Genomic DNA, 13,893 nt, shown 5'->3' with positions numbered 1-13,893 from the left:
TTTGAGCATTGACTTGAATATTTTGAATAATAGATACTTTAATTTTCTACATGCATTTTTAAACACAAAAAAAATACATTCAACACAAATTAATTCAAACAAATGGTTATTTAAATTATATAAATTCAGTGTATACATTGCAATGGATACTATACTTCAGTTTGAGGTAGGAGGATGCAAAGCAGGTCACCTTCAGTTGTGTCTTGAAGCTGATGAGACACAAAGTCTGGAAATAATCTAATTTGAACGTTACATCTTAATCTGCATTCTCTTTTACTGGTAACATTAATGGCACACACACACACACACACACACACACACACACACACACACACACACACACACACACACACGCACAGAATTGAAAAAATAACAGGCATAAAGAAGAACGGAGGGCAATTTGTGCTTGTATTAAAATGCAGCATCTCATTAGCAAGGTTGTTCCAGAGTTAGCTTTCTTTATTTAAACGCCTGCCGAACAAAAGCCTCCATTCAGCACAGGCACTCCCAAAGCCCACAGCTAATGGATTGTAATCTAAATAGAACACACTCACACACACAGACACACACAGACACACAGACACACACAGACACACACACACACACACACACACACACACACACACACACACACACACACACACACACACACACACAGAGCAATATTTCAGTTATATCTTGTTATACGCACACACAGCAGAATAAAAAGTGTTCCACGCCTGGGAAATGCCCAGTATATTATGATGCAGCTCCAAGTAGTCTCTCACCATGAGCACAGTGTTGATGAATCCCGGAGCTAAAGGACATAACAGCACTATTGGGTTATCTATTCAACGTGTCTATGCATTAAAGTCATTGAAGACATTACTTGTGAGTGCTGGTAAACCATTGCGTCTCAGTAATGAGTAGCTCCAGTGGAACTGGATTATCAGAAAGACATGACTGGATGTTTCAGAAGTGTTTTTCAAAGTGTGGCTCCAACAACCATCAGGGATCCTGCAGGAAGACACCAGGCGTCAAGACGCACTGCTTTAGTCTTGCTTGGTAGCAGGGGGGAGCATGTGGTTTGTGATAAGCACATCTCCATTCTCGGAACCCCTCAGCAATGATTTCTGGGGTTCCAGAGTGGTTGAGCACGGCTCAGAGTGACTACCAGACTCCAGCAGGCTACTTTTTTCAGTGAAAAAGCTCTAAAAAAAACAACAGAAGACAGACACTAGCTGGTCAACATAGTGGAGCATTTAGCAGCTAAAGAGACAGATATTTTTCTCAGGAGCTAAAGGAAGAGTGAATATTGGACTTATGTATATACTATTTGCCAGGTAGACACCAAAGGAATGCCAATGTTGCTCTGTATCTGCTCAATGTGTTAACAAGCACTAGCCTGCTAACACATTCACTGAAAGACCTTTACAAGGTGATAATAGGTCAGTGTTGAGTGTATAGCTTATTCCAGCGCCCTCAAGTCGCTATGAAAAATTTGTAATGAACTGGAATTATTTTATAAAAGCTGAAATTAAAATTGTACATTGTTGTACAACAGTTGCTATCACAATTGCCAAAATGGTAAAAAAAAAAAAAAACATTAACAAACATTATTGGCCTAGTTTTACACCATTCATCCAAGAGTCTCTTCAGAGTGGGGGAGTCCCAGAGACCACGCTTTACCACAGCCACCTTTCACCAACATGCAGGGAAGCCTTCAGGCACAAACACATCAGCATCATAGGGTCAGCCAACAACACTGGAGAGAGGCAGATAAAATTAACTGTGCACATTTTTGTTGCCGTTTCCACATTGCCTCATTGAAGGCAATATTGCCGAGCATGGCCTTTTATAAATGGAAAGCAGAGAAATATAGATTCCGGGAGCACTGTTGGATATCAATCCCATTTATATCAGCAGCCATGTCAATTCAATCCACCAAGAGATTAATTGTGTATGCAATATTTGTTTGTATAGTCAATTCTTCTTTGCACACTTCCATCTCCTCCCTGCCCCCTCCATTATGCGTCCTCTCACTGTTTACATCCACAGTAAAAGGCAGCTCTCTGGCTGTGGGTGTACTGCTATGAGGTTTGGTTCTCTCTGGACTTGGTGGAAAAATGCCTTTTTTGTCTTAATCATTCCTCGTAATTGAAAAGCTTGCCATACAATGTGCCAAACTGCTCATCATCTAATCTAATGGTTATTCACACACACACACACACACACACACACACACACACACACACACACACACACACACACACACACACACACACACACACACACACACACACACACACACACACACTGATGGCTGTGCCTTCTGAAACAATTTTGGGTTCAGTTTCTTGCCCAAGGACACGTTGACATGCGGACTGGAGGAGCGGGGATCGAACCCGCACTGCCTCCTGAGCCACAGCCCCCCGTCATTTAGTATATTTCAAAGCAAGAAAACTTTGAAACTTGAATTTATAGTAAATATTTCCATCTGAAAAAGTGATTTATTGCAGTATTCAAAACTGATAGTGAGGAAATAATCCTACGGAAAATAAGGAAGTAGGATTTTGGAATAGTTTGGACACATAATTCTTGAATTATGCTGCACAAACTGTAGAAGAAGTACTGGAAGAAGATGAAATCATGGGTAAAAACTCACTGTTTGTATTGTTCCTACCTACTTCAAAGGTATTTCATTGGACATGTGGGGAGTAGATTGTGACTTCCTTTTTGTTTTGAGGTGTGCTATACTTTTAAAATTGACAATTTTTGCAGCATAAACAGAAGTGGCTGATAAAACAATGAAGCCTTACATTCTATCCCTTACACCGCGGGAGCAGAACACTGATTCAGCATCTTCTAATCCTCACATGTATCCCTCCCAAAATATGTATAGGTACTTTTACATGGAAAATGATACAGTGGACAAAATATTTCTAGTAACAACCCTGGATTATGATATGCAATATTTGAAACACGATGGAGACGATTACCAAAAGGCTTGCTGAGACAAAATTGAAATTATAAAAAAACATCAAAACATCAAAACATCAAAACATCTTAAAACTCATTTTGGTGTGGTAAAACAAACATGATAACAATTGTTAGTGATTGAGAAAGACTTGTTATTGCTTATCTCTCTCTCTCTCTCGCTCTCTCTCTCTCTCTCTCGCTCTCTCTCTCTCTCTCTCTCCTCTCTCTCTTCTCTCTCTCTCTCTCTCTCTCTCGCTCTCTCGCTCTCTCCTCGCTCTCTCTCTCGCTCTCTCTCGCTCTCTCGCTCTCTCGCTTCTCTGTCCTCTTCTGTCCTCTGTCTCTCTCTCTCGCTCTCATCTCGCTCTCTCTCGCGCCCTCTCGCTATCTCTCTCTCTCTCTCTCTCTCTCTCTTCTCTCTTCTCTCTCCGCTCTCTCTCTCGCTCTCTCTCTCGCTCTCTCGCTCTCTGTCTCTCTGTCTCCTCTCTCTCCCTCTCCCTCTCTCTCTCCTCGCTCCATCTCTCTCTCTCGCTCTCTCTCTCTCTCGCTCTCTCTCTCTCTCCTCCTGCTCTCTCGCTCTCTGCTCTCTCTTCTCTCTCCCCTCACTCTCTCTCCCTCCCTCTCTCTCTCTCGTCTCTCTCACTCTCTCTCTATCGCTCTCTCTCCTACTCTCTCTCTCTCTGTCTCTCTCTCTCTCTGTCTCTCTCTCTCTCCCTCTCTCTCTCTCTCTCTCTCTCTCTCTATCTCCTCTCTATCTCCCTCTCTCTTCGGCTCTCTCTCTCTCTCCCTCTCTCTCTCCCTCTCTCTCTAGCTTCTCTCTCTCCCCTCTCTCTCTGTCTCTCTGGTCCTCTCTCTCTCTCCCTCTCTCTCTCTGCTTCTCTCTGTCTCTCTCTCTCTCTCTCCTCTCTCTCTCTCTCTCCCTCTCTCTCTCTCTCTTGCTCTCTCTCTCTCTCTCTCTGTACGTTCTCTTGCGGTGTCTCGATGAGTTTCTCAGACACGAGAAAGTTGTTTCCCCGGTGTGACGACCCTCGTTAGTATGGCTGCATGTCTAACTCGGCTCTCTTACAGCTGGGCCGGTCACTCTCACAGCTGGCCTCTCTCAGCTGGCCTGCTGTAGCATTTGTTACTTTACAACACACATTACACCATATTTTCACCCATCCACACACTACTAACACAACTGATGACCATACCTGGTTACACATCCCATTAGTTGCTTTGTCATGCTTTGTTAGTTAAATAAACCTTTTTTGATGGTTATGACTGTCTCAGTTACTGAAACATGTCTCACCGTAGACAACTTTATATGATTCTTAATAACCGGAATGTGGAGCTTCCATGTTAGAGTAGATTACAACTACGTGATTTTTGCCACCTCATCGGATATGACATTTTTTGGTTGCAGGGAGGAGGTACACACCGCAAGAGCTTATCCGAGATTATGATTTTTGAATTGTGATGATCAAGGCTTTAATGTGTATATTTGTATTCTTTGTTTTAAGCACTTTATTTTATTGTACAAATGAAACATATGTAAATAAACTTTTTTTTGAAAAATCAAAAAATCTCTGTCTGTCTCTGTCTGTCTCTGTCTAAATATGAATATATAGTTTCATAGTCTTTTTGTTTTTGATTGTCTTCATTATGTTCTCCTCTTAATATAAACAGTTGACTGACTATTTGTTGTGTTTGTTGGACCACAAGTTTGGGAGTGAATAAATGTAAAGTGGAAGCAGATAAAGCTGAGCAGGAAAGTGTAAGTCTAAACCATCTCCAACGCTCTACAAACTCCCCTGCAGTTTGATTTGCTTCTGGAATTGATCAAAAACTATAACAAGGTTGAACACGGCAAATTACAACACCACTATCAAGATAATGGCATTTAATTTAATTTGCCTTGTTAAATTATGATTTATTCCATATTATTTCACAATTTGTTCTCATTGTTTTACTGTTAACCTTACAGAAATCCAGTTTTATTTTATGATACAGTAAAAAAAACGAATCTCCTCTGTAGTCTGGTGCTACGGCAGCAGATACTCTATTATTCATTACTGCTATGTCCTTTATTGCAACACATTTTTTTTTTATTGACTTAAAATTGAGAACAAAACAAACGAATAAAACAATTCTAGAAGCATGGCTGAATTAACCTGATTTATTTCAGCAGAAGAATTGGATAAAGACTTACAGACAGGCAGGTAGGCATGTTAGCATGCAGACAGGTGTAGGGCAGAGTCTGGATAAGGTTCAGACTCTGGAAAAGTTATGGTCTGGCATGGTATAAATTGAACCGGGCCGGTATATTAACTGAGAGGCTGATGATTGAATACGATGCAGGTGAGGAGGTTGGCAGGTAGGCCAGGCAACTGTACATGGGGGAAGCAGGAACAGATGTGTAGATGAATTGGGCCATTAGGTGATTGGGAAAGTCTTTGATAGAGCACACCTCTATCAAAAGCTACAAAAACAATTCTGGAAGCTGGTACAGTCACCATTTCTTGACATGCATCATGGCCAGGCAGCAACTTCCGGGTCTCAAAATGGAAGCAAATTCGGGAGTGCCATTTAGTAAATGATGGTCTTATGCTCCAAAAACCAAGATGGCAAAAGCCAAAAACCAAGATGGCGACGGCCAAAAGGTCAACCTCCAGGCTTCAAAACCGTAGACCACAAACCTATGGGTGATGTCATGGTGACTCTACTTCTACTTCTTATGTATAGTCTATGATTAAGATTGTATTTGATGTTACCTCTAAGGAACTGCAAGAACATTAAATGTATAATGAAAGCCAGCGACACCTTAACATGCTGTCATTTATGGCCCTCTAGGTAAGAGCCCTTTGTGAATTTGGGCCCAAGGTCATGGTAATCTATTCATGACAGGATTAGGTAATGATGAACAACCTGCCTTAACTGATATTGTTTCTTAGTAGTGGGAATTTTAAGAAAACATGCAGTCAACATGGGGCTGCTGGGACCCGCTTTGACAGGTTGGTAATTATTGGGTAGAAGACATGATGGGCTTCCATCCACATTTAAAAAGTGTCTACTGACTATCAACTTCCATAAGAAATGTGCAGTTGATATTGATGAGTTATTCTTAAGGACTAGAGAGCTGTTTTAAATTAAACTGCAGGATTACAATCCCAAAAGCAACATCCACAGCAACCAAAGCAGACAAACCCAGACTGGCAGCAACAGTAGTTGTGTCATATTGTACTTTATGTCTACCAATTCAACAGTCAGGATGATATTACACTCTGGAGAAGATACTTTACTTTTGCTCTATAAACCAAAATTGAGTTTTTCCAATTTTTCTTGACTGGTTACTTGGCAAATGGCTCTATATATCTATTCTCCATGGTTTGTTAAAAGTACAGTCAAACACATTCTGTCTTTATTGTTTCTTGTATTTTATCTTGATCTGTTTTCTTCCACTATTTCCTCCTTTATCGCTCTAATACTGTTTAACAGAGGAGGAAACTGGACTGAACTAAGATCAGTCAGTGACCATATTTCTTGTTTTTACCTTTCTTTTCTCTTACAAACAAGTATGGAATCAAAAACAAAGAAAGAAATGGAGGATTGAAGCCATTTCATTTAGATGTTTAGCCATTCTAGTGGCATGGCTGGATGGATGGCAATATCTGTTTCTCGGTCAATATGGAAACTGCTGACTGTGTCAATGTGAATGCTGTAAGTAATGAGAAGTTGATAACATTCAGAGTAACATGTTGGTGTGGCAGTTGAGAATATGGATGCATGTTTAAGCGTCATATTGCAGAAGTAGGAGCATTGACATTTTTATTATTTGATCATGATTTTGTCCCTTACTTTAAAGCAATAATTCAACATTTTGGTTCTTACCAAGTGGAGCGATGAGATTGATGGCAAAGAGACAATAGCTTAGGTTAGCATAAAGATTGGAGGGGGAAACAGCTAACATGGCTTTGTCAAACAATTCTCTTATCAACACCTCTAAACCTCACTAATGAACATATTTATGTTAAGTATAAATATTCTCACAAAATCCATGAGGCATTATGTTGTGCCCGAAATGTATACATTTCTGATTGTAGTTATTCTTTAGATAGTTGCATATGAACAGAGTTGTGTTTGATGTTGACATATTAATATATAGCTGGAATATGTTTAAAAAAGGACTGACCAGATAAACGTAAAGAGAATGTAACAAACTGAATGTGCAGAGCATAACACAGTGAAAGGCATAAACTGATTGTGAAGATATTGTTGTATATTTTGTACTGACAGTGCAGATGTTGATGTTCAGTCTTGTCCTACTGCCAGCCCTGAAAGTGCAGCTTTCACCTGAGCTCATCAGCCAGATAAATGTCAATTAAGGTAGCCTGGCCCAAGACTCCTATTTTGTCCCCTCCATGCTGTGTCTTTGTCAGTAATTTTAGTCTCTGTGACAGGGGTTCTGTTTTGTGATCATAAGGGCATCTGTGCTGTATAATTTACTATGTGTGTGCCTGCAGATGATGGATGACGAGAGAGGAGGAGAGCTACTTCTGCAGCATTATGTATTAAAGAGGTTCTTGGCTGCAGAGCAATATCCACTTACTGGCACTGACTGCTTTACTCAGATCTCTCACACACACTCACACACACACTCACACACACACACACACACACACTCACACACACACACACACACACACACACACACACACACACACACACACACACACACACACACACACACACACACACACACATTCCAGTTTATTCTCATTGCCTTGTCTTCACTTCTCTGTCATGTCTTGACACATGCACACTGACAGTGTCATTGGCACTTAGGGACAGTGGAACAAGTTGTAAACACAATTGATATAGTATCACCAAATAAAGTGGTTATAGCAAACATGTGGCATTTACACATCCAGCAGACAGAGTGGAATTAGCATTTATTTGGAGTTGTTTGTTATCTATAATTCACATGCCTTCTGATAAATATCAGGTAATTAATATGAGCAAAAAACAAAACAATGGTCTAAAAGAAGCTAAACGCTGCAGAGTATGATCATTCTAATGGGTGTGGCACTATGACTGATCTGGCTTCACAATATACAGTCAATTAATTAATAAAAAATAAAATAATTGTAGCTTGAAGCTACTCTGTGGAGTTTTTGATCGCTATGGAGCAATGTTTTTACAGGTCCTGTAAAAACATTAGCTGCCGTGCATATGCTTGATGATTGACATGCATGACCACACTGGTGACGCAATACACAATCCTGCCAATTGTTTTCATATTCTAATCTACTGGTAGTGGGAACACTGCAATTGTCACGATACTGGATTTGCGTTTCCTGTTTTATTTTGAAATGTTCCCTTCCCCTTGTGTCATGTCTTGAATTACTTCCTGCCCTTGTGTTTTTGCCTTTCTCCCCCAGCTGTGCCTCGTTCCCTCGTTTAGTGTCTATGTGTATATATCCCTGTCTGTCCCAGTGTTCTTTGTTGGTTTCTCATCCTTGTTACACCCATGTTGCCTTGTGCCCCCCCTTGTGAATCTTCGTGCTATCTTGTGTCAACCCTGGTTCGTGTGTTCAGTTCTATTTGTTGTTTTATATATTGGTAAGCTTTGCTAAATAAAGTTCTCTTTTTGTTAAAATTTGTTTGTTACTGCATTTGGGTCCTCCCCTATCCAGAACCGTAACAACAATGTGCCTCCAAAGGCCTTTAACAGTGCGGTCTAATTACATGCTAATGCTAACAGCTACATGAAACATGAGCTGTATAAACCTGGTGGTCACACTTTATCTTATGGGTCCATCATTTTCTGAAAATGTTGAATAATTCTAAATTCCATCGCTGTTTCCAGGTTACTTTGTGGGGAGTTAAGGACCCTTAAAATAAAGCGTTAACAAAATACAATAATGTTGTGAACACAATTTTCCACCATTTTTTAACACAATTTAATCTTTAGACGTAATCCATTTTATCATATTTTGACACAATGGTCTGTGTACATGTTAATGACATGTAGAAAGAAGGACAACAAATTCTCTGTCTCTTCCCTCATCATGCCTGCCCGTTGTAAAGGGAGACATTGGTTTGTTTAGTTTTAATCCTTACCTCTCCAATAATGCTTGTGTTTTATTATCCTCATCCTTAAGCAGCCCCGGGGCTAAACAGCTAATGACTGTTCACACAATCCTGGAGACACAAGGCTAACACGCTGGACAACAACAACACAGGGGTAGATGTGTTTGTAGATTAGGCAAGCATTCAATTACATTTCCATTACTGGTGCGTACAGCATTACGTATCCGTGCAACATCCATTATTCCATGTGAGATATCTACCTATGATGGGTATCTGCTGAGAATAATGAGTACACACTGGTTTACATAATACATTGATGGCATTGATTGAAGCCAAGTTTGAGGAGTAACAAGTGGAATTTTTAAAATAGGGTTTTATTCCCCCAGAAAATCTAATCTTGCATGGGTGTAAAGTGGGGCAGGGCAATGGCTCCTTGGCCCCCCTTGCTCGGACCACACCCATGTTTGAACTTGGCTTGTGTATTTTGATCTGAACTACACATCTGTAAAGTTTTGTGACTGCATATCACGGTGACAAAATATGTCCACAGACAGACAGAAATTTAACACCTTGCAAAGTACTCAAAACCTCCTCTGTGGTAGTTTCTGCTATAATAGTGGTGTCTAAGGGCTGGTAACTAATTCTAAAGAAAATAACGACATAAACTCCCTCAACTAAAATTCCCAATTACCACCATGATGTGGTGAGCACTTGGTACAGTCTGATTGGTCACTTTTTGATTTTGACTGCTTTAGTGGTTGCATCTTTTGCTCAGGCCTGACACAATGTTCCTCCAGCAGCAGCAACCAGCAGCGGTTACCTCAGCACTGGTAACTCAAAATAAATTAAAAACATTTAAACAACTTTAAGATCAAAGTCTACTAAACCTTTGCACTAAAAATGACTATGATGTCTTAAACCGAAGCTACAGCATGTGTCATCCTGTATCTGTTTGCTGATATATGCAATGTGAATGTGATAATAATAATAATAATAATAATAATAATAATAATAATAATAATAATAATAATAATAATAATAATAAGCTTTATTTGTATGGCACCTGTCATACAAGAAGTGCTTCACAGCAAAAACATAACCATTAGTACAAGATTAGACAGAATAAGCGCATTTACAGTACAAGAATCACAGTGTAGATGTAAATGAGTCTGAAGTACCATTGTAAAAATAGCCAAATTAAAATAGTATATAATAGCATATAAAATAGCAGATAAAATAAGAATAAGAATTAGTGATGTGCATCAACTACATGAAGAGAAAATCAGCTACTAAGTACACTAATTTACCGATATTTACCGATATGTGATGTGACTGTGTCACAGTACAGATTTAAACACACACACAGATAGAATACATACCCATACATCAACACGCAAGTGCTCACATGTGAAATCATGGAAGCAAATTAAATGTCACACAAATTCAAACTTGCACTCTGTTCTGCTGGTTTTTTAAATCCTATTCCCAGGCTAATTAAGAACATTATATCATACCATAGGTGCTGGGGGCTACACCAACCCCCTACCGAACTCCACCCCCACCCCAATGAAGCTCACTACGACAGTTTAGACAGTCTGCTAACAGAGCGAGTCAGCTGCTAACTGGTCCCACTGGGCAAAGAAAGACTCAGCCACCACACAAACACACACACTCAGACAGGCACACAAAGACAAAAGGGATAACCGCAGGCATCCCATGACAGAGGCAGAGCACACTACAGCACAAATCATATATTTGTAGATATGGAAGCAGACAACTGAAAAATTAGCATATATAAAAAACAATCAAGACATTTAGTGACAGATGCAAAGTAGCATGGAGAGCAGTGTCTCCAGAAGGAGAGTGTTCTCTGAACTTTGGCTTTAACTCAAGACAAAATAGTGGATTTGTGGGGAAAGGGAACAACAGCAGTGTGGTCTGGTAACCCTTTCATGGTATTACTACTCTCAAAATCAATTAAACAACTAAAATCAGATTGCATTTTTTAAGAAATGCTCACCTGTCTTTTGTGTAAAAACGGAGCTTAAAGTGTGTCCAGCCATGGGAGCTGCTCTGTGAGGCTGTACTTAGGCACAGCTGTGTTTTTATATAAATGCTGATATCAGTGTGTGTTATGTTCTGTTTACCATTCCATATCTTAGCTACGCATGTTAGCATGCTTTTATTGAGAAACACACGTTGAACACAAAGAACAGCTGAGGATGATAGGAACGTCATCAGTAGCCGACTGAACTAATAAAACATTTGAAGTGATGATGACGCTAGAGGAAAAGTCAGCGAATCACGAAAGTGATGACATTAATAACATTATCGATGGCTCAGTTACATTACGTGTCCCAGTAAGCTGTTCCAGAGAACTACCATGCACAATAACAAGACCTCCTCTAAGTGGAATGCAGCCATCACTAATGCTATTAAATACATCTGAGCTTGATCAGATATGACATGTCAAATTGTCTGAAAGAAAACTATTAATTCTTGGGGGAATATGAATGTGTATGCCAAATTTCATAGCAATCCACCTATTATTTGTTAAGATATTTCAGTCTTGACCAAAGTGATGGATTGACCAACAGACAGACCCAAATTGCCATCCATAAAGAAACGCTGCAAGTGTTGCTAAAAAGGAAGAATTAATTAATAGGCTTTATGCCATGGACACAGAAAATACTTTCACCTTCCTGACAGGTGTACATGAAGGTCACATATCTATGAAAATAATTTGTTGTCATGGCAAAAACTGGAGAAAGCCTTGCGACTATAGCAGCTACTAAAATATACCATGCCACGAACCCCGATGGATCCAAATCATTTTCCCTGATGTCTCTTCCCTCTTGAATGGATGGTAAAAGCAGGGCCCGGCGTCCTGTAGTGTGCGACCAACCTTATACTCACAAAACATAGTTTAGTGTGTCAGTTCATGTAGATTACCAAACTAAATACTTCAGGGATGAAGGCTATTCCTCACTGTCCATCATCCATGCGCATATTGGGTAATGCTCACCTTCTTGACGTTTGGCAACCAATCAATAGGACAATGACAACCATGTGACCGTGACAGTATTGAAAACGGTCTTGAAAAACATACCCCTGTGAGAAATGGCCATACACTGTTATAAGAAAGTGCTTGGCAGAAGCCTAATCTTATATTTAAGAGTCTGAACAGTATAAACTAATCCCACCCAATTTCCCCACAAGTGGGATTCATATTAACTGTGGCTCACTTCCCAAAACTTAAGTGTGTGCATCAATATCTTGAGTGTCCCAATTGATGGAGCCCATGGAAAGGTAAAGTATAATTTTACAGCACTGCCAATCATAGAGTAAAGACAAATGCATCATCTGGATGAACACAGATGTTTTTTTAGTTTGAAGTCTTTTCAGTATTTCTTTTTTGAACTAAATACAATCTTTTACCTGTTGTAATTACATTGAGCACCAGCATTTGCCATGGGGAAAAGGGCCGTCAACCATCGCTTTTGCAGATGTTTTTATCCCCAAGCAGGTGGCATCCATGTGGAACATGATTATGCTCAAATAATAGTTTGTTCTCGCCAACAACCCTCGAATCATGTCTGGATCCACATCATTTGGCCACAATATCAAGGATCATGTAGTTCCAATACATAAGCACTTGGGTGTTGATGCTGTTATGACACTTTTAATAAACATAAATGCTCACGTTGGTGCTCGGAGCATAACTTTCACATAACTTAAAGGCTGAGTGATGGGGAAATAAATACATTATGCACATTTTCTGAGGAGCTGTGAGAAACTAAAGCTTGAATTAATTTAGCCAAAATGTTGTTTGTGAAAGATCCAAATCATCACTGTTGCAAAGCATTGCATGACTCTGCCTGACCAACCTCTCCTGTCGACCTGTAGCAGGTTAGAACACCGCTGAAAATTTGCTATATCAGCATAGATAGGATACATTTCTTTTAAAAAAAACACAGTAAATTAAAAAATATCAATAAATGATTCACTGGGTCAAACAATGCAGCCTTGTCATTCGTCCCAGTGAGCATATCGTGTTGACACAAAGACAGGGTCATCTGACAAAAACCTTGGTCACATTTGTGTCATTGAAACTGAGTGGACTATGTAGCCTTACAGTGTATAGCAATTTGGGCATAATTATGCTATTGATCAAATCTAATAAGCGCATACCTGCTAATGAACAGATGATACCAGTTGAAACAAGTCATACATGACATGAGCATGTAGTCAAGATGGTCTGCTGAAAAAATCCAACAGATCACTTGTGCACTTTAGTAGTTTTGGTGATATGAGCTGTTGGCTGGTTGAAGAAGAGACTTGCTGCCACATTTTGGGCCATTTACAGAGGTTTTACTGTCCATGCTAGCAGCCCTGTCACTAACGCGTAACAGTCTTCTGAAGGATGTCAAATTAGTCAAAGGCGAGAGATGTCCAGTTCTTGTATTCAGTCAGATGAACTCTGATGTTTCTGAGTGACAGATGCAACAAGCTCAGTGAAAGTTAGTTATTAAAGTTAGTCAGTCATTAATCCTAATGTCTAATTTCTAGCTGACTGTGTTGGTGCGAGCAAGGCGGAGCTGGATACTAATGTTGTGCTGAAAAGAGGATTTGCTGGGATCACCAGGAGTTCAGTCGTTCAGGAGTTGAAAGTGTCGTTCCATCATCATTGAGGCCGGCTGATATCTGTGCTGAGACAGTTGGGTATCATCAGCATAACAATGGTAAGCAAAACCATGTGAGTGGCTAATTGGACCAAGGGTGGTGGTGTATATTGAGAAGAGAAGGGGACGAAGCACAGATCTTTGCAGCACCCCAACGGAAAGAAAGTGACGCTTGGCAGGTCAC

This window comes from Cottoperca gobio, chromosome 3, assembly GCF_900634415.1.
Source record: "Cottoperca gobio chromosome 3, fCotGob3.1, whole genome shotgun sequence".
NCBI lineage: Eukaryota > Metazoa > Chordata > Actinopteri > Perciformes > Bovichtidae > Cottoperca > Cottoperca gobio.
Note: the sequence above shows the minus strand (reverse complement) of the source record.